Raw genomic sequence first — 27,903 nt, forward strand, 5'->3', positions numbered from 1 at the left:
TTTATATTTCTGTAACAAAGCAAGAGCTTTAAATATATGTTAGCAATATTTGACCAGGCCATAACCCAGCTTAGGGCACCTGACTGCTGTCTGTGCTGTCAAGAATAAATTTTTCTTATCTGTTGTATAAAAATCTGAATTAATCTGTATGGACTCCTGAAGGAATTTCATCTCAATTTCAAGTCTCATGGATTGACACTATTTTTGCTTACTTTGTCATAGACCAGTCTATGTTGTAAATTCTAATTTATGTAATGTTTACTTTTTGCAGTTTCATGAAGTGAAATATAAGTTGCAAAATAAGTATCAGAACAAGAACGTATTTTGTTTGATGCTTATGTTGCATAATACAACGAGCCTTATCTCCGTGTTTGTTGAATAAATAAAACAATGAAATAGAGTAAGTCACAAAACTAGAAGTAAAAGTGTAAGTTTTGTCACAAGTTAAAATTGAATGGGACTGAAGTAGCAAAATGTTGAGCTGTAAGTACTTGCTGGATAAGCAGAACTGATTTCTTAATTATTTTGTGCTAAACGTTTGTGATCTTCCCAGCTACTGGCTCTTCTTTCTGTTTTTGTTTTGATAATTTACTTTTTTGCAAATGCTATTGCATTTGAAATGCATCATTATATAGTAATGTTCAAATGAAACAAAAATCATAGTCACACCTGTAATGAAAGTTCTGGAAATGAAACGCGTTGTTTTTTGAACGGATCAATTACTCACAGAAACAGCAACCTTGAGTTGATGGGAGTTTTTCATTAAATTACCTACATCTTGACCCTTAAATAGGCTTATCTTTATGCGTGATCTAATATATATAGTGTTTATCAGTCAGCAGGAGAAGATATGGCTGTGTTCCTGGAATAAATTTTGGAAGCAAAAAAAAAAAAAAAAAACTACAAATTAAGCATAGTTTATTAACCTGTGAATAATTGAAATGAGTGAAACTGTTTTTCATTTTAAGGCTGACTGATAAATGTAGACTTAAATTGGTTTATTTTGGAGCACGGTGTTGGACAAGATTCAAAACTTTAATTATATCCCTGTAACATGAAGACATTTGAGAGTAATCAGTTGTTTTTCTCTAGATTTTATGTTCTTTACCCAAAGTGGTTTGGAATGCTATTTGAGAGACATGAAAAATATGACAAAGACCATAAAAAATAGTATCAGCTCAAAATTCTGTTTAGAATATTCTCTTTTAGATGCAATGATTTCAGGGTGCTATGTCCAGTAATTTGATAAATTATGTCTCTAGCTTGGCCCCAGCAGGATTGCATTTTGTCTTTTTTTTTTTTCTAGACAGAGTCTTGCTCTGTCGCCCAGGCTGGGGTGCAGTGGTGCAATCTCGGTTCACTGCAACCTCCGCCTCCCAGGTTCAAGCAATTATCTGCCTCAGCCTTCCGAGCTGCTGGGATTACAGGTGTCCGCCACCATGCCTGGCTAATTTTTATGTATTTTTAGTAGAGACGGGGTTTCACCATCTTGGCCAGGCTGGTCTTGAACTTCTGACCTGTAATCCACCCACCTTGGCCTCCCAAAGTGTTGGAATTACATGCATGAGCCACCACGCCCGGCCTATCTTTTGTTTTATTTATACCATGCCTTCTTCCAAAAGGGACTTAAGGTGGTTTATTTACAATGAAAGACAAATATTTTTAAAAAAAGACAAGTTGAAATTCTGGCTCAGACAAACAATAGTATTTGAGCATAAAACTGAGCCCAAGCTTCCTCATAGCAGTGTAATAGGGGAAATGAAGGTTTGCATAGCTCTCATTGTCAAGTGGAAGGAGTCCTATAGTTGCATCAGGAGAAAGCCTTTCCTGACCCAGTCTCTGGGAAGAATTTGTCTTAAGGGTACTTACCTGAGCGATACTCACATATCTAAGTTAAGAGGGACACTACACAACAACAATTTTGGTTATCTTTTGGTGGCATACAGAGCTAATTTTTTTTTTGTGGTGATTAACTTCAAAATTGCTATTGTTGAAAGTAAGTAGTGAGACTCTTACCACAGTTATTTTGTTTTGGTTTTTGTTTTCCCTAGCCTTTGAAGTCAAGCCAATGATGTAATATCAAATCTTGGTTTTCCCAGTTCCCTTCTCTATAAAAAGGGGTTATTAAAAGTACCTACCTCATAGGGTTGTAGAGATGACAAAATGAATTAATTCCTATCAAACCACTTACTGCTATATCAAATTTACTGTAGCTTTCCTCAGCCAAGGTATATATGTCTATTTTTTCCTCCCCTCTTAGAAGTTGTCTTTTTGTAGACCATCTGAAATCCCTTTTGGAAGGATGCGTGCATATGTGCCTGGCACAAAGTAAGCAATAAATATTTGCTGTGAATGTTATCATTATTATGATTTCTACTACCACTCCTAAATCTATCAAAGCAAATACAGGAGCCTACTTTGGGAGTGGGGTGGTGGTTAGGCAGTTCTAGCCCCCAATTGTCCTTACAGAGTAAAGCTTAGAGAATTATGAGGAGTAAATTGGTATTACTGAGATACCCATAAAGCAGTCATTTTCTCTTTGGTTCCATTGTATTGTTTACCATCACCTCATGTCCTCTATGACTTCACTTCACTGTTTAATTTGAAGAACATGAAGTAAGAACACTTTCCCCCGATAACCCCCTAACATTTGCTTAACCTCCTGGGTCTTGGAGACCTCTTATACTCTTGGGAGACTAAATGGCACAGCTGTTAAAGCCAACTCTCTGAGCCAAAAGCCCAGTGTTGGGGATCCTGGGGGCACCGCAAATGTGAAGAGAGCCAGTGACAGGAGGGAGGGAGACAGCCCTAGCAAACCCTCTCTTTCCAGAGTGAACCCTGCCCATCTACTCTGCTCTGCCCCCTCTCCATACGGTTGTCCCGATGAACTTCTATCTGATTGGAATCTTCGTTTCACATTCTTGTTCTTCCTATCCCTAAGGAATCTTCTTGTTTCCCTTCTTGCCTCTCCCATCTTCTCTTCCGCCTCCATCTTCACCTATACCTCACTTCTTAGCCCTTGAGCCTCCATCCCTTTACCTCTTCCTTTTGACTTCTTGAGCACTCTCCTCTGTCCCTGCTTTTCTTTCTTTCCCCTTATTCTTTATCTGTTGTCCAGAGTCATTTAGGGAGGCAAAGCAAAACATTTAAATTGATGCTACCTTCTTTCTTATAGCCCATCATACATCCAGAATACTAGGCTAATATTCTCAGTTAAGCTAATGGATCCCACAAAAAAGCAATTTACTCCCTTTTGAGTGGTGATATTAAGCCCATTATTGAATGTATTCCTATGCTACTGCACTCAATGCGTTGCCAGAGGCATCTTGTGCGGATGGAGAAAGAAGCCAAAAGATTAAGGGATTGAGCTGAGGTCTAGCCAGGGGTGGTGGAGTGGTTCAAAATTGAACCCAAATTCCTTAAATCCTGAATATATTATTCTAAATAATGCACTTAATCCACAGCCTTCAATATTATGTACAAAACCAAAAGTCTAAAACTACAGGGGTGAATTTTTCTTTCCAGTTTCTGACTGTGAAGAATTTTCAGTGGTTACACATTTGCCAATAGGCATAATTCAAGGTCTCTGAAACACTGGGTAGCTGAAAAATAACTAGTCAGTTAAATAATTAATTTAAATAACAGTGATGTCCCCATGGTTTTCTTCGGGTACCTAATCTAGAACACTGCCTGGGTCTCATATCGGGAAAACAAAAGTAGCCATCACTATGGCAGCCCTGGTAAACACGGACATTTCTGTGGCTGGTATTTCTACTGGAATTTAAGGTAACTGAGGACACCACTCTCAAAGGGAAAGTCTGCAGCTTGGAATTTTTTTCTGTGACAACACCCAAGAAATCTTGTGTTTCTGGCTATTTTGTTCCCAGGGTCTTAGACTTAAAGGGTTGACAGAAACCTTGCTACTACCCTAATCAATGTGGTTTCCCACTCAAACGTGAATTCACATAGAATTCCATTCTACCCACCCAAGTGGTCTTGACCTGGACTATTCCAATGAGTCTAACCTGACTGGGTTTTCTCTTAACTTTAGAAAAGAGAAACATAGCTGTGCAGGTGACTCTCAGGTTGGGAGATTAATATTAATTGGTTATTAACATAAAGAGTCCCCATGCTAGGCACTTTCTCTGTGTTTTTTATGTGTAGGTATTAGTCTTACTTTACAGGTGAAGAGACCAAAGCTCAAAGGAGTAAAATAACAAAGATATGAACGCACCAGTCTGTTTAATTCCAAAGTCATCACAATTTATAATGATTTAGAAGATATTGACTAAAAATGGGGCTCAGAATTCATAATCACTAGAAAACATTGAACATTTATTAAGCACTTATGGCATGCCAGGTACTGTCTTCCAACTCAGCCCATCCTCCCTACAACCCTGCAAGTTACAGGGAGGGTTGTCATCTCCATTTACAAGTCAGGCAAAGAGGTTCACTAACTTGCCAAAGGCCACACAGTTACTGACAACAGTGTGATTCAAACCATGGCAGTCTGGCTCCAAAGCCCACACTCCTCACTCCTGGACGCTATGTTCCACTTCAGTGCTGGCCACTGAACCTTCTCCTACCGCTTCTAGTTTCAGGAGCTTCACTAGGATCTCACCTACACCACAGTGCCTTTGTGAGTGAGGCTTTGACAAAGTTGGGTTTTGACTGAGTGCTATCAAAGGCTCTTCTCAACCCAAAGGACATGCTCTGAATTCTGTCTTTCTTTAGTCCAAATGGCTCCTGTCCTTTGTCTCTGTTGGGTTGAATCTAATTCTTTCTCTCCTACATTCCTGTTTCAGGTTGTATTGCTCGTTGAGATAGAGACTTGCTGTTTCCTGTGGGTGTTGTTTGAGTGCAGAATTGTGTCTCTGTAGGACCAGCCCATCCCCCTTGCCCACACTACTCTCTTCTGCTTTGAGACCCCATGATTGGATTTTTTTTTTTTTTTTTGAGACTACTGCCCAGGCTGGAGTGCAGTGGCACCATCACAGCTCGCTGCAGCCTGGACCTCCTGGGTTCAGGTGATCCTCCCACCTCAGCCTCCCAAGTAGCTGGGACTACAGACACCACCATGCCCGGCTGATTTTATTTTTTGTAGAGACAGGGTCTCATTATGTTGCCCAGGCTTGTTTCAAACTCCTGGGCTCAAAGGATCCTCCCATCTCAGCCTGCCAAAATGTTGGGATTACAGGTGTGAGCCACCACACCCAGTTCCCCATGACCGGATTCTCATTCTGCTACTCACCTCTCGTGGGTTACTCCTTTCTTCAACCTTAAAGTAATATATTCAAAACCACCAACAGCCAGGAGCATCCCTAGACACTTCCATTGGATTTAGAGAGCGTTATTTTTGTCTATGCCATATATATCTTTATGTGTGTATATATATGTATTCTCTCTCTCTCTCTCTCTCTCTCTCTCTCTCTCTCTCTATATATATATATATATTTTTTTTTTTTTTTTTAAGGCAGAGTCTCACTCTTTCACCCAGGCTGGAGTGCAGTGGTGCGATCTTGGCTCACTGCACCCTCCACCTCCTAGGTTCCAGTGGTTCCTGCCTCAGTCTGCTGAGTAGCTGGGATTACAGGCACCTGCCACCATGCCTGGCTAATTTTTTGCATTTTTAGTAGAGACAGGGTTTCGCCACGCTGGCCAGCTGATCTCGAACTCCTGGCCTCAAGCAATCCATCCACCTTGGCCTCCCAAAGTGCTGGGATTATAGGTATGAGCTTTCATCTATATTTTGCACAGCAGTTTAGTAAGGAATTTGTTGAAATTGTACTAGACTTATATTCAGTATTGAGCCCTGGATGTTCAATACTTTATCTTTAGAAAATAAAAATTTTCAGTTGAAGAACACAGCATATCAGTATTCCATTAATATAGTTTTCAGTATAACAGATATAACAATGAAAATTGTTCAATGACGATTCCTTTCCTACAAGTGGTAGAAATACAGCCCTCACTAATTTAGGCAAAAAAGGAAGGAGGAAAGATCGTGAAAAAGAATATTAACTTCCAAATGGCAGCATAGCTATTGCCTAACTAATTTAGGCCAAAAGAGAAGGGAAAAAGGTCACGTAAAAGAATATAAAGTCCCAGATGGTGACATAGCTACTGGGGGAAGGTAAATTCCTACATGAAGGAAGGTGGGAAGGGCAAACAGTGCCTTCATATGTCCACAAAACATATGAAATGAGATGATGTATATGAGAAAGCATCAAGTGGAATTAAAGTATACTTCTGTCATCATTGTTGATTTTTTTTTTCTTTTTTGAGATGGAGCTTAGCTCTTGTTGCCCAGGCTGGAGTGCAATGGTGCAATCTCGGCTCACTGCAAACTCCACCTCCCGGGTTCAAGTGATTCTTCTGCCTCAGCCTCCCAAGTAACTGGGAATACAGGCATGCTCTGCCACGCGTGGCTAATTTTGTACTTTTAGTAGAGACAGGGTTTCTCCATGTTAGGCTGGTCTCGAACTCCCAACCTCAGGTGATCCCCCGGCCTCGGCCTCCCAAAGTACTGGGATTACAGATGTGAGCCACTGCGCCCAGTGCCATTGTTGATTTTTAAAACTCAGTATTCAACAAATATTTATTGAGTACTTAATACATATGCATGCTAAGGAAACAACAGTAAGTGACACAAAGCCCTTTGTCTTATGAAGACTCTTATGAAGCTTACATAGTAAGACTCAAAACATGGTCAGAATGTCCTTGATTAGCCTGAGTTGCCAAAAAAGAAACTGTTTTAAAATTAATTTTTCATTGCTTTCTGTCTTTCATTTTTTCTTCCTATCATAGCACTAGATGAAGTTTTAGATATACATGCTTAAAGCCTGAGTATTTGATTTCTGAATGATTGAAGGTTAATTACAGCTCGTAAAAATATTAGAATTAACATATAATATTCAGCCTAAAAGATATAGGAAATATATTGTTCCTTTGATTTTTAAATCCCTTTTAGTCGCTCAAAGTTAAGATAAAGTTTGCAGTCGTATCAGTTGGTTTAAAATCAATATTTTCTTCATTTTAAGCATTTTCTATTTGCTATTCAAGGGAGAGAAAACGATAAAGGATCTTTTCTCCCCCAGCCACTAACACAGCAATAGATCTACATAAAAATTGTTAGTTCCCTTCTTTTGTATTAATATCTCTATACTCTTGTTCACTATTTTCTAAAGGCATTGAGAAGTTAATCAGAAGCTTATTTAAAAAGAGACTTTCTAATCAGAGAAGGTTGGGTAACACTGAGTTAAACAGCTTTATAAGTCACAGGCTCACAGGCCATTTTAGAACCCTTAGTTCATTGTGGATCCTCAATTATAACATAGTGTAATGTAATAGTATAATATATGGGAGGACACTTCCCAACATTCATTCTCTCGTTTCCTAGTAACAATGTCTAGATTGCCCTGTGGGAAACCACCCATCCCTCATGCTTAGTCCCTGAGTTCTGATGAGTATGTCCCCCATTCCTGGCTTTAGAAATGTTCATATGACAGGTGATTCATTGATGTGTTAACAACCAATTCTTAAAAAAAAAGAAGAAAATCCTTGATTTGTAGCATTTGCCATTTTCCGTGGTTCCAGCATTTGCCACTCGTACCATGGCCAACTTCAAGCTACCAAGGTGAAATCACTGAACATAGAGTTGGGAAGAGAGGCACATCATCAGCTCCTGGGAACCTGCAGTGCACAGTGTCAGAGATGACCCAGTCTAAGTAAATCAGACCATTTATCCCTCTGGGCCCAGGACTCAAGCCAGACCAGCTCCTTAGGTCCAATTCCTTCGATGTTTTTAAGAACTGTTGTGAAAGAGGCACCATCTTTCACTGCGTTCGTTGAAAGGAAGGAATTGGAACCAGTTCTGGTGATCTACTTTCCATGTGGTCTGTTTGGAAAGAGCCTGGCTGAGAATGCAGACCCTCAGAGAAGTGACTAGCAGAGCTGAGAGATGGAATGAGACCAAATTCTGGAATCACTGTTTGAGTCCTTGGATCTTGTCCAGCCTGAACCTCTGGACATTGCTGTTACATGAGCCAATAAATCCCCTTCTTTCTCTGTCTCTCATTCTCTTTCTCTTCATCTCCCTCTCTTATCCATTATTTATTAATTTTTCTTTTATTAAACCTGTTTGGTTTTTATTTCATTGAAAGAATATGACCATTCTGTATTTCTTTTTTTTTTTTTTTAAGACAAGAGTCTCATTCTGTTGCCCAGGCTGGAGTGCAGTGGCATGATCTTGGCTCACTGGAATCTCCGCCTCTTGAGTTCAAGCAATTCTCCTACTTCAGCCTCCCGAGTAGCTGGGACTACAGGTGCACACCACCATGCCCAGCTAATTTTTGTATTTTTAGTAGAGCCGAGGTTTTGCCATGTTGGCCAGGCTGGTCTCGAACTCCTGACCTCAGGTGGTCTGCCCACCTCAACCTCGCAAAGTGCTGGGATTACAGGTGTGAGCCACCGCCTGGCCCAACCATTCTGTATTTCAAAGAGCCTGCCATGAGCCTAATATTCCCCCAGAGCAACTTGGAAACTGCTATTCTAGCTCATTCTCTCCCTACACCTCACAGAGACTGGGTACTGTGAGTAACTGTCTTCTAAACATCTGATCTGACTGCTTTGTTGTAAAGGCTGTTCAGATTCAACCTATTCGAAATCGAACTCATATTTTCTTCTGAAAACATATTTCTCCTATGACTCTCATTTTCAATAACTCATGTACAAATTATGTGCCTGACCAGGTATATAACAGTGAAGATGATAAAGTTCTTGCCCTCATGGAGCCCTCATTCTAGAGAGAGAAAGAGACCATATGTAAACATGTAGGTAAATAATGTGCCAATGGCAACTTGCAATAAGTGCTTTAGAAAAAAAATTACGTGGGTTTAAAGGGATAGAGAATGACAGCGGTTTCTACGGTAAATGGAGTAGTTGGAGGAGGCCTTCTTGAGAAGGAATTTTTGAGCAGAGAGGGCTAAATGAAATGAGACAAGGGCCTATGAGAGTTTCTGGGGGACGAACAGGCACATGGTTGGCATGTTCCAGAACTTCAGGGAGGTCAGTGTGGCTGGAGTCCAGAAGCACAGGGAGGTTGGAGAAGTATGTGAGAGGTCAATTAGGTGGGATGTTGTAGGCAGGATAAAGGACCCTTGAATTTCTTCTGCACATGATGGCAAGATTTGGAGCATGAATCCCTCTGCCCCATGTGTGAGGAGTAGATTATAGGGGTCAAGAAGAGACACCACATTGAGGGGCTGAGTATAGTTAGTCAAGGGAGTGACCATGCTGGCTAAGACCACCCTCCTAGCTATGCTGGTTGGGCATGATCTTTGACTTTTTCTTCTCCTTCATTTGCTACATTCATGCATACATGCCCAACTGGGGGTTTTGTTTTGATAATGCACTTTACAGCCATCAGAAGCAGGTTGAGTGTCCCAGGATGCAAACTCTAGGACAGAGATTAGTGTGGAGGAGGTTTATTGGGAGTGTTCTTGAGACAGAAGCTTGTCAAAGAGGATGAAAGAAAGCACAACTAGGCAGAGAAAGAAGTTCAACTGCAATGTGGTGAGTTATGAGGCTGAGATGGCCCTTCACAGCTGTCCTAAGCTGTGGTGAGAGTTAGGGGCCTTTACACCTGCAGTGATGATCAGTCATTCATGCCACCATCCCAGGAAGAGGTCATGACCTTGGCCAAAGGCCCTCTTTTGGCAGCATTCCCAGTGACTTGGATAATCTGATCATTATTACTGAAGGGGAGGTCTGGGCACCATATCGCAACATCCTGGTACCACATCACCCATTTTTACACTTGTCACTGAAACTGCCTTGATTTAATTCCTCACTCTTCCTGCTTAGATTATAGCCCACTATTCTATCTCGAGTTATACTCCAAAGTAGAAGTAAAGTTAGTCCTTATTGCCTTCACAATGACATTTAGACTCAGCATAGCATTGAGACTCTTCAAGACCCAGATGTCATCCCCTACTGCAGGGGTCACCAGCCTGTGGCCTGTTAGGAACCAGGCTGCTCAGCAGGAGGTGACAAGCAGGTAAGTGAGCATTGCCATCTGAGCTCCACCTCCTGTCAGATCAGCAGCAGCATCAGATTTTCACAGGAGTGTGAACCCTAGTATGAACTGCACATGGGAGGGATCTAGGTTGCATACTCCTTATGAGAATCTAATGCCTGATGATGTGATCTGAGGTGGAACTGTTTCATCCTGGAACCATCACCTCCACAACCCCAGTCCATGGAGACATTTTCTCCCATGGATACTGGTCCCTGGTGCCAGAAAGGTTGGGAACCACTGCCCTACTGCATGTCTTACAATCTGGGCAGACAAGCCTAATTGGCACACCCTAAAATCGCACTGTTGCTGGAACTTGAAATGTTGCCTTTCCACTCTATTAAAATTCTATTCTTCAAGGCTAGATCAAATTCTACCTCCTCTTTCCCAAGAATCTTTATTTTAATATTCATTTCATTCTTCCTTGAGTGTGTTGCTTATTTGTTAGCTGGGTAAGTGCAGTAATGAGGACCCCATCATTTTTTTCCCCCTCAGTTCTTTACAGCATTTAACATGGTGGACTCCCAATCAGTGTCAGTTGACTTAGTCTGTTTCAGCCTTCGTCAATGACTAGATGATATCCTGACTGGCAGTATAGCAGAGGGGTTACCAGCAGAGATTCTGGACCCATACTATCTTGATTCCCTACCATTTAATAGGTCCATAACACTTAGATAATTAAGCATGCTATACCTCAACTTACCCATCTGTAAAATGAAGATAATAATACCACCCAGTTCTTAGGGCTGTAGTTAGGATTAAATCAATTTGTCTAGGTAGAGCATTTAGAACAGTGGCTGCTATTTAATAAGTACATGTAAGTGTTGGCTTATAAAGGTACCTAAAGATTATCTGGGGACCTGCCCAAGTCATCAGTTCCCAAGGTGGCCCATGTTCATCAAGACTGTCCCAGAAGAGAGTGCTGTTCTTGCTGAGATTCTGTGAAGAGGCCTTCATACAGTTCTTCTGTAGGAAAATATAATAGAGCTCTTGTTTTCCTCTTATGAGCATACCTTTAATGAGTGAGGATTTTCTTGCAAAACATTTTGGAATTCTGTGCTTTCCTGAGGCTCTTTCGGTCTGGACTTAGATTGTGTTTTAGAATGAACATTATGCACTTTCCCAGTGTTGCAAGAAAAAAAAGTACAAAGCATCATATTTATAAGTGAATAGATTCATGGACACTTTAGAACTTAGAGTTCACCTATTGCAGGAGACAAGAAAACAACGAGATTAAGTGGCTTGCCTAATTAAAGGACAAAGTTACTTAATAACGTTAGCCAATTTTTGTACGAAGATGTCATTTTTTCAGGATGTATAATTCAGACAAAAGTAGATATAACTTGCTAAATCTCCACAGAACAAATAAAGGAACTCTTGTTTAATTTTAAGGCTATTGTGTTATTTAAAATTTATCCTAGATTTGGCACAATACTTACTGGTCTTATAATTAATTACCTTTTCTCATGAGCAAAAATAGTTACCATAATTATTCATTCATTTGTGTATTCATTCGTTACTCAAAAGCCATTTGTGAGTCTCTTTTATGTACGAAGCACTGAACTAAAAATTGGAAACTTTGAAAATGAATAAACCCTAGTGTTCTGTGACTGGCTCACATCTGCAGAATCTGTGTGTCTCCTGAGTAGTCCAAATTTAAGCAACTTCAAAATGTGGGTGTAGGCTGCAACTCGATCTTCATCATCCAGAGGTTAAATATTGTTAGCCACAACATCAGTGATCAGATTCAGAGCCAAGGTGGAGCTATATACAACCAGTTATCATTAAGTGAGCATCGTTCTCTAGAAACAAGCGAATAATATGGATTGGTCAGCCGGGCACAGTGGCTCACGCCTGTAATCCCAGCACTTTGGGAGGCTGAGGCAGGCAGATCACTTGAAGTCAGAAGTTCGAGACCAGACTGGCCAACATGGTGAAACCCTGTCTCTACTAAAAATACAAAAACAATTAGGGGTGGTGGTGGGTGTCTGTAGTCTCAGGTACTCAAGAGGCTGGGGCAGGAGAGTCATCTGAACCCAGGAGGCAGAGGTTGCAGTGAGCCAAGATTGCACCACTGCATTCCAGCTCAAAAAAAAAAAAAAAAAAGGCACTAGTCTCCTTCTCCTCCTTTCCTTTGCCCCTACTGATTGAGCTGTACAAAAGCCAGAAGAAAAAGATGACATTACAAATGTTGTAGCACAATGTCTTGTTATCATAATGCAATATTAATGCAAGTATTATGTTTCTATGGGATGTTAAGTATAAAGTGAAAAAAATATCCCATGGTCAATGAATTTGGAAACTTCTGGTTAAACAACCTTAAAAATGTGTCTTTTAGTGTGCTTCCTTTTCTGAACTTTTAGCATGCTAATATGCATCATGAATCTCTAAGAGAGGCTAAAACATTTGACCTAAGTCAAACTAACTTGCCTGTGGAAACTTTTGTTTGCAGGGAGGGCATTGCCCATGAATACTTTCAAACCCAAGGTCAATTTTGTAAGTTTCTGTAGTTCATCATCCATTAGGTATTGCTTTTTTCTAATAAAAAGTATTGTTTTTACTATAGCTTAAGCCCACTTTATCTTTGAATATTATTATGGAGAAAAATGATTCAAAATCATCTGTATAAAAATCTTGTCTTTACTTGTATATTAGTCTGTTCTCACATTACTATAAAGAAATACCTGAGACTGGGTACTTTATAAAGAAAAGAGGTTTAATTGGCTCACAATTCTGCAGACTATACAGGAAGCATAGCAGCTTCTGCTTTTTGGTGACCTTAGGAAGCTTCCAATCATGCAGAAGGCAAAGAAGGAGCAGCTGTCTTACATGGCAGGAGCAGGAACAAGACAGAGTGAGGGAAAGGTGCTACACACTTTTTAAACAACCAGATCTTGCAAGAACTCACTGTCATGAGAACAGCACCAAGGGGAGGGTGTTAAATCATTCATGCCACCACCTGTTTATCCAGAGCTTATAACAGACATATCCAGTCTATCCTAGTGCTCCTCCTGTGCAGGGCTGAAGGGGGGTCAGAATATCTTTCCAATGCTATGCTTCAGGCAGTCATTTCCAATCTATGAAATGTGACCTGCTGGATTGAAATGAATTTGCCATGGTTGTTAACAATAGCTAATCCTTAATAGCACACCTACTACATGCCAAGCACTTTGTGCAGCCTTTTACTTAGAATCTGTTATTTCATCTCCATTTTAACTGCCATCACAGTGGTCTAAGTCACCACCATCTCTCACCCAAACTGTCATGATCACCTCCTAACCAATCATACTCCTTCCCTACACACTAGGGAACAGTTCAGACTGTGTGCAAGACGTGGCTGCTGCAGCTTTCCCCATCTTTGGTTCTGTCACTCTCCTGTGTTCTAACCATTGATCCACAGCTGGATTTCAGGTTTGGAAATTCAGCCTTATTAGTTCACTAAAAGGGAGCAAAACCCTAGAGAATCAAATCACAGTAATGAGCTCACAAGAGCTTAATGTGTAATGCACAATGCCAATTTACTAATTTAAAATGAGAAATGCAACAATTAAACCCACCAGATGTTTGTATTGCTTGTCTGTGACTTCTTTCTGGAAGCTAGAAGTAGCCATTAAGAGCTTTTGAGTTGAAATCAGACTGCTTGAGTGTCAATCTTGACTCTCCGCTTACTAACTAGGTGATCTCAGGCCAGTGGGTCAATGTGCCTTTCAGTGTCTACTTCACCATCAGTAAAGTGGGGGATAATGATGAATCCTACCTGTCTGCGTTGTTGTGGTGAGGTGTGAATGCGAAAACACGCCTGTTATGTATTACCATATTAGAACAGAAGTTGATGCATAGTAAGCATTCAACAAATATCAGTGACTATCCCTAGAATGAAAATCTACTGAAAGAACTAACTTAATATCAGAGCAAATGAAATTAAATAATTTTAAACAGAATGTCTTTTGCCAGTGTGTTGACCTTGTAAGTTACTGTTTATACATTCATCCTATTCAGTAGTTATTGACACCCAAATAATTTCAGACATGATCAGATTCACTTGGTAGTCCCTCATCCCATAAATATAAATGAATGAATGGATGAATACTGAAATGCAAATTCACAAATCAGCATATATTTTTGCACTTTCCTGATTTTGTCACCACTCCCAGCCTATTTCCCAACCCTCTTTTTGCCTTCAGTTTAAAATGCTTAAAAAGCAATCAAGGGGCTGGGCGTAGTGGCTCATGCCTGTAATCCCAGCACTTTGGGAGCCTGAGGGGGATAGATCACTTGAGGCTGAGGCTGGCTGATTACTGGAGACCAACCTGGCCAACATGGTGAAACTCCACCTCTACTAAAAATACAAAAATTAGTCGAGCGTGGTAGCATATGCCTATAGTCCTAAGCTACTTGGGAGGCTGAGGCAGGAGAATTGCTTGAACCTGGGAGGTAGAGGTTGCAGTGAGCCAAGATGGCACCACTGCTTTCCAGCCTGGGCAACAGAGTGAGACTCCATCTCAACAAAAACAAAACAAAACAAAACAAAAAAAAACAATCAAGGTAAGCCCACCACTTAAAAGCCTGGCCTGACACTGCATCTGGTCTTTCCCTTGCTCTTCTCTCTGCTTACTCATGTCAGCCACACTCACTGTCTGTTTTTCTTACACATGCCAGGCTCCTTCCCTCTACAGACTTCCCTCATGCTATTTCATCTGCCTGAAATTTCTCACCCCAATTCTTGGCCTGGCTCTTGTCTACTTGCCTCAGAGACTCCTCCCAGACCCTCCCGACTGGTTAGATTCCGTTATTGCAATTTTCATAATTGTCATTAAATGGCCATTGTTTACCATGGGTATTCCTTCCCAGTAAAATCAATGAGGATAAGGACACTTTTTTGTTTACTGCTGGATCCCCAGTCTTCAGCACACAGGTAGGTAGTTAATCATTGTTGAATGTACGAATCTAATCTTCTTAACAATTTTCTGTAAGGGAAAGTCAAGGCTTTGAGCTGTCAAGTGACACACCCCAGTTACACAGTCAAACTCAGAGCAAGTTCAAACTCAGGTCTTTCAACCAGAGCCCTTAACTACCCAACACTGCTGCCACTTGGTTTCTACAAGTTACCTAGCTATCTACGCTCACCATCATTTTCCTTAGCTTAGACTATACTCTACTTTGCATCCTGACGGTCACAGTCTTTTCCTAAGCTCTGGACTTTTGCTTTCATTCTTGAGCCTATCCAAACCTTCCCTGTAATATCTATACACATTGTTTTACCTCTCTAGCTAGAAGATGTTATATTTCATCCTATCAAGACATCTTTTTTCCCCTGCAACCCTGCAATTCCATACCTACGTATATACTCAACAGGAACTTGTGCGTGTTTTCACCAAAAGGCATGTACTGAAATTGTCACAGCACACTATTCATAATAACTCCAAACTGGAAACTATCCACATGTCCATCCAAGTAAAACAGATCAACTGTTTTGTATTCGTATGTCATGTTATATAATAGCCAGAATAAATGCTCTAAACTTTACACAACACAGAAGAATCTCACAAAACGTGATGTTGGAGGAAATAAGTCGAGAACATTTTATGTGATTCCACTTATAAAAAGTTCAAAAACTGGCAAAACTAATTTACAGTATTAAAAGTCAGGAATGGTGGCTACTCTTGAAAGAGTAGTGATTGGAAGGGTATGATGGGGGCCCCAGGGTACTGATAATGTTCTGTTTCTTGGTGTTTAGCTTATAAAAATTCATCAACATATACATTTATGATATGTGCACTTATATTTATGTATATTATACTTTAAGAGGTTTTATAAAACAACTTTGTGTCTGTTTGTTTCTGATTACTTCAATTTACAGAGACAAGTTTGCAAACTGATGCCATTGTCTGATGTGCTGGTTACCCACTATTTGCCCAGAGAGAGCTTCCTATACATGGAAAGAGACCACTCTGAATTGTTTAAAGTCTAAATTGTGACAAATGTGAAGAACACAGGGCTGCCTGCCATAGACTGTCAGAAATCCACTAATGGCTGTGCTGAGTTCATGGGCAGCTGTGGTTTGGGGCACAGATTAACAAACACACATGACACAGTCTGCTGATCCAGAAAACGTGCTGGACTGGTTTCCCACCTCTCGTATCTCTTCTCCATCCTCTGTAGGACCCAGAGGCCCCTCACCTATAGACTCATCCCTGCTCTGAGTTCTGGGACCAATCCTGTCCTTAGGGGGAAATTTAAAGAGACAGATTTGGGTAACTGAGGTGACCCAGGCTCAAGTTGGTTTAACTCAGATACTTGGAATGGTAGGCCTGGAAAGGAACCTTGTGAAGATTGCTCTTTTTAGGATTTACTCCTGTGTCACTGGTTTTGCATTTTGTTTGAGAAAGAGATACAGAGGAAGGTGATGGGAGAAGGGCATCATAACCTGTGGAAAGAGCACAGCTTTGAAATCACACTCCTGGGCCCACATACTAATGCCGTGGTTTAATCAGCCATGTGGCCTGGTTACATTCCTCCCTCAGCCTCTGTTTCCTCATCTCTATGGTGGGATAAAAGAACCAAATTTAAAGTTGTGAACATCAAAAACCACCCTGTTGGTCTAAGTCACTATCATCTCTTGTCTGTTATCGCAATAATCTGCTAACAGTTCTCTCTGCTTCCTCCTTGCTCCACTGCCATCTGTGGTCAACATCATATCCAGAACAATCCTGTTTAAAAATGTAACTTGGATGATTCTTCCTTTTGCTTAAAACCTGATCATGCCTTTCAGTTTCTCACAGGTAAGAGCCAGAGTTGCTATGATCATCTAAAACAGGCGCAACCTTGCTCAACCTTGGCACTCTTGACATCCAGAGCCAGATAATTTTTGGTTAAAGAGGGTTGGCCTGTGCATTATAGGCCTAGCTTTCCATGACAGACTTGCTGGCATTTTCTTGGGTCCAGTTGACTATAATGCGAGCCAGCACTTGGAGTCATAGAAACAAGATACCATCCGATAAGCAAGCAACTACAAATGCCAAGAGTGAAAGAAGGCTTGGAGGCCTGGCTGGTTGTCATTTTTAAGGTGTTAACGTGACATTAGACAGTTTATTTGGCAGGTATCACAGTACTGTCAGCAGAGAATCATCTGGTTACAGTACTTAGTTGCCTATGATAAGAAAGCATCAAGTAATCAAGTGCGTATTATTTCTATCTCAGGTTTTCTTCATGCCTGTTACGGGGAGGGATTTGGGGCAATATTCAGACACATTCAAAGCACAAAGTTGTGAAATTAGTCAAGCAACAGTCTGAAACTAAATTTGTAAGTAGAAATAGATCTGTGGACACAATCCTAAAGTGCTCACATAAGCAAAACCATTGATTGAACCATACTGCGTTTGTCTGAGATAAAATTGGAAATCATTTATCAAGCTGTCAGTGGAATCGATTTAAACTGACACTGATGACATAAACAGATACTGAAAGTTATAAGAATTTCATGAAAAGCTCAAGGCATTCAAAGACTCTAGTTGAAAAGATTTTTATGATTTGGTTTCTAAACATCTGGTCATGGTATCCAGCCAACTCATTCTCCTCCCTCTCCTTTCTTCTCATTCTGACTTAATGTCTGAGTATGAAGCTAACAGTGGAGGAGGAAGTAGTGCTGATTGATGGAAAGAAACAGATATTTGAAGCTACGTTGTGCATATCTAGATCTAATTGTAAGTGCAGCCCTGATTTCAGCTGACTGACACCTCTCGTTCTGCCTACCCACCTACTCCTTACCTTTCTGGTTATTCCCTACCCAGCTGTCAGGACTTCCACTTATCACACCTGGCCAAATCTCCCCAGTGCCAGTCATCTGCCTAGACTACCCCTTCACCTGTTCCCACACTGTGCAGGTGCCTGCCTAGTCTTCCTCCCACAAGAACCTGCACACCCTCCTCTTCCTGCCTGCTGACTGATAGCATCCCTACCTCCCAGACGCCTTCCCAAAGGTCTTATCTCCAGTTCTGACATGTCCTACCCCATCAACCAAGAACTTCATCCTCTCAAAAACCATGGACGTTTTAGCTCTGTAACCAATGTTTGTTTTGCTTAAGACAGTTTGAATTAAGTTTCTGTCACTTGCAACTGAAGTAGCCCCTGATCTTCATTGGTAACAGAACTTAATCTTTTTAAAGCAGATTGGTTTTGGTTTTATTTTTTGAAAGAGCTAAGGGTCATTTAGAATCAGGCTTTTTGAACAAGATAGGCATTTAAGCATGAAAATATCATTTGTGCATAAAATATTTTGTACTAAAATATAATGAATATAAACTCAAATGCGATAAAACTGATTTCATACATGCTTCCAGGAATTCAAAGGAAGACCCCCCATGGTGCCTTCTTAAATTGAAATGATGTTTATTTAAATGCATGTTATCACATGACTGTTAATTGAACGGTGGCTTTAGAGTGGCATTTTCCAAGGTGTGGTTAACAGATCACCTGCATTGGTAATAGCTGGTTTAAAATTCAGATTCCTAGAACCCATCCAAGGCCCATTAAGTCAGAATTTCTGAGAATTGAGCTTGTGAATATTCTTTTCTTTTCCTTTTTTTGTTTTGTTTTGTTTTTTTTTTTTTTGAGACAGACATTTGCTCTTGTTGCCCAGGCTGAAGTGCAATGGTGCGATCTTGGCTCACGGCAACGTCCGCCTCCCGGGTTCAAGCGATTCCCCTGCCTCAGCCTCCAGAGTAGCTGGGATTACAGGTATGCACCACCATGCCCAGCTAATTTTGTATTTTTAGTAGAGAAGGGGTTTCTCCATGTTGGTCAGGCTAGTCTCGAACTCTCAACCTCAGGTGATCCGCCTGCCTTGGCCTCCAAAAGTGCTGAGATTACAGGCGTGAGCCACTGCGCCCAGCCAAGAATACTCATTTAATAAAATTCCAGGTAACTACTAGACACCATTTCTTTTCTTTTTTTTTTTTTTTTAACAGAGTCTCACTCTGTCACCCAGGCTATAGTGTGTAGTGTAGTGGTGTGCTCACTGCAACCTCTGCCTCCCGGGTGCAAGTGATTCTCATGCCTCAGTCTCCTGAGTAGCTGAGATTACAGGTGCCCACCACCACACCCAGCTAACTTTCTTTTTGTATTTTTAGTAGAGACAGGGTTTCACCATGTTGGTCAGGCTGGTCTCAAACTCCTGACCTCTGGTGATCCGCCTGCCTCAGCCTCCTAAAGTGCTGGGATTACAGGCGTGAGCCATTGCGCCCGGCCTAGACACCATTTCTTTAAGACGTGTTTCATATATATGTATTTTTAGTTCACCTTCAAGTGTACTGTCCTAACCTAAAGAATAATTCCAAGAACACTTCCTCATTTAGACAATCAATACAGAATAAGTACACCTGTGAAAAGGTTCAGATAATTTAGAAATACTTTGAAGTAGAAGGGCATTAGTCAGCTTAGGCTCAGTTAGCTGGTAACAAATGATGCAAAATATTAACGGCTTACAATTTCAAAGAGTTATTTTTTATGCATTTCCATTTCCATTCGAGGACTCTCCAGAACTCTAAGATGTCAGAACAAACTTTGGGACATAGCTGGTCTTGTGGCAAAGGATAAAAAGAAAAGATGAACTACACCTGGCTCTTCAAGTGTCTGACAGAAGCAACACACCTTACCCACAGCCATGTTACATTGGCCAAAACAGGTCACGTGGCCACACCTGGGGTCAGTGAAGTGGAGAAGGATAACATTTCTACAGAAGAAGGATACCACAGGGAGGAGCAGCCAACATTTTGAACAGAAATATAATCTGCTATATAGGACATTTCATAAGGTAGGTCAAATGTTTTTTGGAAAAAAAAAAAAAGAGGAATCTATGTATGGTCAGATAAATGTAGGAACTCCTACATAATACCCATTTCTAGAGCTATGCAATGTAAACCAGCACACTGAAGGTTCTCAGAAGTCCTGCAATAGAAAAATAAAATCAAGATTGTTTAACCCCAAGTTTCCAAGGTTTGTTTCCGTGAAACATTTTCCAAACACCATCTCAACACACCTCAATAATTTGAGGTATACTCACCAAGAAAGTCATTTATGTTATAGACAAAATACTGTAATACTTTCTTCTACTATAAAGCTTTCATTTGAGCTTTTCCTAATAGAATGTTGCATAATAAACTCTGTGTAGCTTTGAGCTATTCGTATGTTTTTTAAAATGTAATATTCTACTAGGTCTTCCAAAAACCTGGGGAATTCTATGCAAATATCTTAATATTCTTTGAACTAGTTACAGGCTGTTGAAATGTAATAGTGTTAATGGAGAACACATAAGAGGTGACTCTAATAAGCTAGCTCTTCCAGGTAGAAGAGTGTTCCAGAAAGGATTTTAATTTTAAATCCTTCTCATTACTATGTTTGGAATTAGGCAATTCCTGTAAATTGAAGCAATGCACTTTTTTCCCCCATTTATGGGAATCTGTCATTTTAGAAGTTCATAAATAAGTTCTGCAGTTATAAATTAGTATAAGAGTACTTATATCTATGAGAGTCATCATCAGGGAAGCTCATTTTCTACTTTTTCTCCACCTCCACCCAAATGCATCCTTGCACCTCCTCCACTGGGACACTTATAAGGTACGATGTGATTTATGCTGCTGTGGAAGTGGAGGTTCTTGTTTCTCAAAGTCACTATGGCTGGAGTGTGCCACAAACAGAGGTGCCTGTGGTTGCCTCCTAATTCCTCCAGTTTTAAGTCATTGTGGCGATCAGTATTTTGAAAACCCATCCTCTCTTCTCTGCCTGCCACCTTCCTTTCTTTTATCACTGCCTCCCAGTCAAAGTTTCTCTGGCTCTTCCTCCTAGATCTACCCCTTAAATCATGGAGTTCCTCCAAATTCTTCCCTTGACACTCTTTTCAAGTCACTTTCTACATCTGCCAGGGTGAATTAATCTACTACCTGGCCTTCTGCCCCACCGGGATCTGTCTCCACCCCGTATTCTAACTGCCGTCTCCACCTGGTGCCTCGCATCTGCCTCAAAATGGATGCATCCCAAGCAAAACTCGTCATCTGCCTCAAAATGGATGCATCCCAAGCAAAACTCGTCATTTTCCTTTCCTAAACCTGCTCTTCTGTTTCCATGTTCCAAGTCATTGCTTTAGCACTGATTGAGCATCTTCAGTAAAGAATGAGGCATTATCTGTAGCTCCTCCATCTCTGTCACCCCTAAGCTTCACCTCATGCCCACCTTCAGTCTCTGCAGCCCCATAAATATGAGACTCGAGACCTTCTTCTCTAGCTCCATGTGCTTCAAATGCTTATTACCACTTTCTAGGCTTCTGAGAGTGGGATATAGTGGTGAAGAGTATGGATTCTGGCACCCAGACTGCTTGGGATGGAACTCTAATGCTACAATGTCTTTTGGAGTGACTTAGCCAAGTTATTCAACCCCTCTGTGCCTCAGTTTCCTCATCTATAAAAAAAAGGATCATTACAATATCTACCACAGGGGGCGGTTGTGAGTATTACTTTGGTAAATAGATGCAAAATGCCTCACACATGGTACGTGCACAATAAATAGTGGTGGTTAGGATTATAACGATGCTTTAGCTGATTTCCCTGGTACTAGCATCATTCCCCTCCTATTAGAATCATATTTCTGAGAAAAAAAATCTTACCAGGTCACTCCTTAGCTTCTGCTGGCTTTCTACCATTTAAAGACTGAAACTCAACTTTCCTAGCAGGACATTGAAGATCCTTTGAAAATCTGTTCCCAGGCTACCTTTCTGGTGTATTTCTGGCTATCTCTCCCTAAATGCAGAGTCTACACTCTCAGCCAATCTGACCTTCTCACCATTCCTCAACCACTCCATGCACTTTCATAGTCCTGTGCCTTTTCAGTGACTATTTCTGTGTTAATCAGCTTTCCTAAGGTATGCTGCTGTAACCAGCATCCCATGTCTCGGAGGTTTTCAACAGCAAGGTCTATTTCTTGCTTGTATATTACACATTGGCTGCAGGTTGGCCTCAGCTTTATTCCAAGAGTCTTCTTTTTTTCTGGGACTGAAATGGAATGAGCAGGTCCTTTCTGGAAATGGTTTTCTCACATGTCAGCGGGAGAAGAGTAATATTGGAATGTCATGATGAATTTTGCTCATAAATGACACAAATCACTTCTGTTCACATTTTATTGGCCTAAGCAAGTCACATGGCCAAAACTGACCTTAAATGGGGCAGGGAAATATAACCCTGTCATAGGGAGATGGAACAAATCACTGGAAACAATAATGTAATCCCACACAGTATCCTATATTTGAATGCCATCACACGTTCCTCCTTTTCCCCATTCTTAAAACCTGCAAAGCAGCATTATCTCTTCTTTTGTGAAGCGTTTCTTTTGCCATGAGGCAGAGTTAGCTCACTTCTCTGCATTCTTGCAAGCCTCACTTCTAAGAATGTGCTTATTACACTGGACAAATGACTATTTCTTTCCCCCACCCAACCTTTTTTTTTTTTTTTTTTTTTTTTTTTTTTTTTTTTTTTTTTAGAGATGGGGTCCTCTCTGTTGCCCAGGTTGAAGTGCAGTCTCATGATCATAGGTCACTGCAGCCTTGAACTCCTGGGCTCAAGTGATCCCTGCTCCTCCGCCTCCCAAGTAGCACGTGACACCATGCCTGGCTACAGCTTTTTCTTGATTTCTCTATCGCCAGTTGCAAGCATCTCAGAACATACTGATAGAATGAATACATCAAGCAGCTTGTTGCTTGGCAATTTATTAGACAGGATTGGGAACACTTTTCTACTAATATGCAGAGGTAGGTGACCAAGTAACTCCTTCAATCAGGCAGAAAGGAGATGGAAGGATCAGTGAGACTCAATTTGGTTTTTTCTTCATGTTCACTAAATACTTACATCCTTTTCTTATTTTGCCTTCAGTCTGTTGCTATGCAAGAACAAATACCTTAGAAATATACTATTTGTGCAAATAGCACTGGGCATATATATATATAATATTCAAATTAAAATAAATTATGCATATATAGTGTTTGTTAAAACTTTGCTTTAAATCGAGTGATCTATTAAAAAGAAAAGACCAGCAAAATTATCTCCATGAACCGCCAGTAAGTTTCATTTTTAGTAACCTTTTTAGACAATACTAAATCAAATTGCCAGGTTTTCAGTGTTACCTCCAAAGTACTGCAGATTCATCCCCTGCCAGCATTTCACTGGCACTGTCTTAGTTTCAGTTCTCATCACTGCTAATCTGCACTTTTATCACAACCCTTATTTGGTTTCCTTCTGCCCAGGGAATGCCCTGCTGCCACTTCCTCAGCATCCTTCAATCAAGAAGCTATTCATCAGGCATTGCCTTCCTTCTGAACCCTCTCTGACACCCTCTCTTCACCATCCTCCAACAGAGTTAAATCCGGTCTCTGTGTAACTTTTTATCGCTGTGTTTGATCGCATTGCATTGTAATTATTTGTTGATTTGTCTGTTTCCTCCTGATGAAATAAGAGTCCTTTGAGAACAGGCACTGCAGTATGCTAATTCCTCTCTATACTCTGAGCAGAGTGCCTTGCACATATATAACATGTTAACATGTTCAGCTGATGCTTGCTTGTTACATGGAACTGCTGTTGAACTGAAGTCCAAAATATGATTTATACATTTCATGATCAGTAATATGGTACAACTTAAAACATTTTTTTGATCTGACATTCTAACATATGCTAGTATTTTCATGATACACGGAGAATGGAGTGTTTCTACTATTAATCATATGCTTTATGTTAATTAATGTAGATTTTCACTTTCATATGTAAGCACCATGGAAGGCTTTTTGGAAAGGAACCAATTCTCATGAGAACTTATTAGTATATTAAGAAAACACCCACACCAAAAGTTCGGGCTACAAAAGCAAAAATAAATAAATGAGACTACATCAAACTAAAAAGTTTCTGCACTGCAAAGGAAACAGTCAACTAAAAGAAAAGGCAAACTACAGACTGGGAAAAAGTACTTGCAAAGCACATATGTGATAAGGGGTTAATACCCCAAATTTATAAAGAATAATTATAACTCAATACCAGAAAAATAAATAACCTGATTTAAAAAGGGGTAAAGAACCTGAACAGACATTGCTCCAGAGAAGACATAAAAATGATCAACAGGTATAGGAAAAAGGTACTCAGCATCACTAAACATCATTGATATGGTTTGGCTGTGCCCCCACCCAAATCTCACCTTGAATTGTAACTCCCGTAATTCCTATGTGTTGTGGGAGGGACCCAGTGGGAGATAATTGAATCATGAGGGTGGTTTCCCCCATACTGTTCTCATGGTAGTGAATAAGTCTCATGAGATCTGATGGTTTTGTAAGGGGTTTCCCTTTTTGCTTGGCTCTCATTCTCTCTTGCCTGCTGCCACGGAAGGTGTACATTTTGCCTTCCACCATGTGAGGCCTCCCCAGCCACGTGGAACTGTGAGTCCATTAAACCTCTTTTTTTTTTTTAATGAATTACCCAGTCTCGAGTATGTCTTTATCAGCAGCATGAAAATGGATTAATACAACCACGGAAATGCAAATTAAAACCACTGTGAGACATTATCTCATACTCATTAGATACCATATCACACCCTTTTGATAATAGAACTATTAATGAAAAGTCAAGAAATAACAAATATTGGTGAGGTGGTAGAGAAAAGAGAACCCTTGTGCAGTGTTGGTGGCAATTTAGATTGATACAGCCATTAGAGAAAACAGTATGGAGGCTCCTAAAGAAATTAAAAAATGGAACTACCATATGACCCAGCAATCCCTCTTCTGGCTATACACACAAAGATGAAATCACCCACTCATAAAGATATCAGTGCTCTCATGTTCACTGTGGTACTGTTCCATAGCCAAGACATGGAAACAACCTAAGTGTCAACAAAAGAATGGATAAAGAAATGTGGCATATATCCATATACATACACACACAAACACACACGCTGGAATATTATTTAGCTTTAAAAAAGAAGGAGATCCTAATGCTTGCCACAACATAAATGGACCTGGACACTATGCTAAGTGAGGAAGCCAGACACAGAAAAAAATAGTGCATGACCTAACTTATATGTGTAACCTTAAAACAAAAAATCAAATAGACAAGGAGAATAAAACAGTGGTTATGGGTCAGTGGGGAGAAAATAGGGAGATGTAGGTCAAAGGATAAAAAGTAGCAGATAAGTAGGATGAACATACCTAGAGATCTCATGTAAAAAATAGGGATTATAGGTAATAAAATTGTATTGCATTAGGAATTTTTGTTAAATAAGTAGAGTTCAGCAGCTTTTGTCACACACACAAAAGTGACTATGTGAGAGGATAGATATGTGAATTTGCTTAATTATAGTAACCGTTTTACTGTCTATTAATACATGCATCTCCTCACATCGTGTTGTAAGCCTCAAACATACACGGTAAAATTTATTTTTTAAAAAGGAAGAAAATGCTTTCCAAAGAAATATTCTTCATAGGATATTGTATGATGGCTAGAGAAAAATTGGATGATGTCATAAGTCTTTTTATTATCTTTGTAATAGAATACAAAAGCTAAAGTTTTACTTCAATACAAAAATTAGAGAAATAAAGAGATTTTAAGTTATGTGTGCTTTAGAAAAACAGTACAGCATACTGACTTAACCAGCTCTTCTAAAAGAAAGAAGTCAAGTACAAATTACATCCATTTAATTAGCCCAAAGATGAAAATTTCAGTTTTAGTAACTGTAATACATGTTATGTAAGAGACCATGAGGAACAGAGTAAAAGGGGTTGTAATTAAAGTAAATCTTCCCAGAACCCTGGATTACATCAGGAACATAGCCAGAACAAGCAAGGCTGTTGACTTTTGCCAGGGTCATGTTTGGAGGTCGCTTTATCATAGCCCTTTGCTTAAAAAACATAATTTGGGCATAGAAGGGCTCCCAACATTCAGTGATCTCCATGTGCTTCCCATTAGGGTTAAAAGAAGAAATGCTGTGGTAGTTTCTTCAAATAAAATGGAATGGGATTTTCAGATCTCTTTCCAACTTGGCAAAACAGGCTGCGTGTCAACCTGGACATCAGGAAGGCCCAGACATTTCTAAAATATAGGGACACACAGTCATTCAGAGTCACATATGAACCATTACATATGGTTGCTCATTTTTTTTCTCACGGAGGAAAGCATCTAGGGCAGCTCACAAGGCTATCTACTTTATTCTAAATGACATAATTTTAAAAATATAAGTCAATAGCAAAATATTCAATGAGTTCCCTTGCTAGTTAAGCTATTACAGACGTGGAAGCTGCCAGAAGTGACCTGTCACATCTTCTCTTCTTCATCCACTCCCCACCAAGAGAGCATGATTGATGACCCAGATCAGTCAATCCCCTTCCATTTCCCATCTGCAACTCAGATAATATGAAGCAACTAAGCCGAGTGTAGCATCACTGTTGGTTACTTATCCAGCATCCACTTCCCTTTTTCCCCACTTTCCCAGCCATTGAGACATAAGTAGATATTTGCCTGGGGTTCTGGTAAAAGCTTTTGGTCCTCTTTTTTTCTTTTCTTCTTTCTTTCTTTCTCTTTCTTTCTTTCTTTTTTTCTTTTTGAGGCGGAGTTTCACTCTTGTCACCCAGGTGTCAATTAAAAGTCAATTTTAAAACATTGGCTCTGACCCATGACATAGCAACATTATGGCCTCATTCTTTTAACTCACAGTTTCTTCCAGTGCTAAGAATCATGACAAACTATCCTACCTATGTTAAATTTTCAGCAAAGTTTGTAACTTAAGAGACCTGGTCAGTTGAAAATAAAAGAAGTCTCACACTTATAATGTTTAAATAAAAGAAGATACAAGTCTGTTACACCAAGCTGTACATAACATGGTCCTCATTATGAAAATCCTACCTTAGAATTCTAGCTGTAGTTATAGTATTCACCTTTCATTATTCATTTAGAAGCCTTAGATGTAAGACTTTCATGTGTATTCCATAATTATCTTTTGCAAATTGTGTTTTTATGTGATACTGTAGTCATTTTCCAAGTGCTAACATGTAGATTCCTATAGGCACCACTCATATTTCAATTAAAAAAAAACAAAAACCTTCAAACTGGTAACATCTGATTGATAGACTGGGTTAGGGATGCTTGCACCTGGAGCGCAGCCAGACCCGAGGCCCTTGCAAACACACAATTACACTAGATCCATCACATCAAAGCCATTTTCTGTGTTGGCTCCAATTTTAGGTCTGGCACATTGTTTCAACTCGTTCTGCTTTAAAACTCTCAAATAGTTTTCAGACAAATGGATGTAAAATGGCAGCTTGCATATCTTCCTTTAACTCTAGTTTTTGGAAAAGTGTCCACCAAAGAATTTAGAAATGAAACAAATCCATCAATTAAGCATTTGTATTAATAATAGCCACCATTGACTGAGACACTAACTATGTGCCAAGAATTGTGCTGATCTCCATTACCCTTCACCAATCTATGAGGTAGACTGATGCTGGTCTCTTGATATTAAATCCCTCACTTATCCATTTGGTGAGTTTTATGAACAGCCACAGGACTATACTCTGGGAACACAGTACTGAAAAAAGTAGACCTCCTGCCCCTTACCCCTCACCACCCCAGCCCTCTACAAACACACAAATATCCCATGGAGTGTAATGGGGGAACAGACATCCCAATGCAGTGAGTGTCAAGAAAGAGGGAAACTGAGGAGCATATACCAGGGGCCCTAACCTAGACAGGGATGGGAAGAAAAACCTCACAGATAAAAAAGATGTTTAAGCCTGGACATTAAGAGTTATTCCGGCA

At 40.1% G+C, this 27,903-nt stretch overlaps 1 long non-coding RNA gene across 1 annotated transcript in view; it reads left to right on the forward strand.

Annotated features, from left to right (window-relative positions):
* Positions 1-27,903, forward strand: part of LOC117065044 — a 60,095-nt gene that overhangs the window by 2,473 nt on the left and 29,719 nt on the right. The gene's annotated exons all lie outside the window — the stretch shown is intronic.

Source organism: Trachypithecus francoisi, unplaced genomic scaffold (genome assembly GCF_009764315.1).
Source record: "Trachypithecus francoisi isolate TF-2019V2 unplaced genomic scaffold, Tfra_2.0 Lachesis_group2, whole genome shotgun sequence".
Lineage (NCBI taxonomy): Eukaryota > Metazoa > Chordata > Mammalia > Primates > Cercopithecidae > Trachypithecus > Trachypithecus francoisi.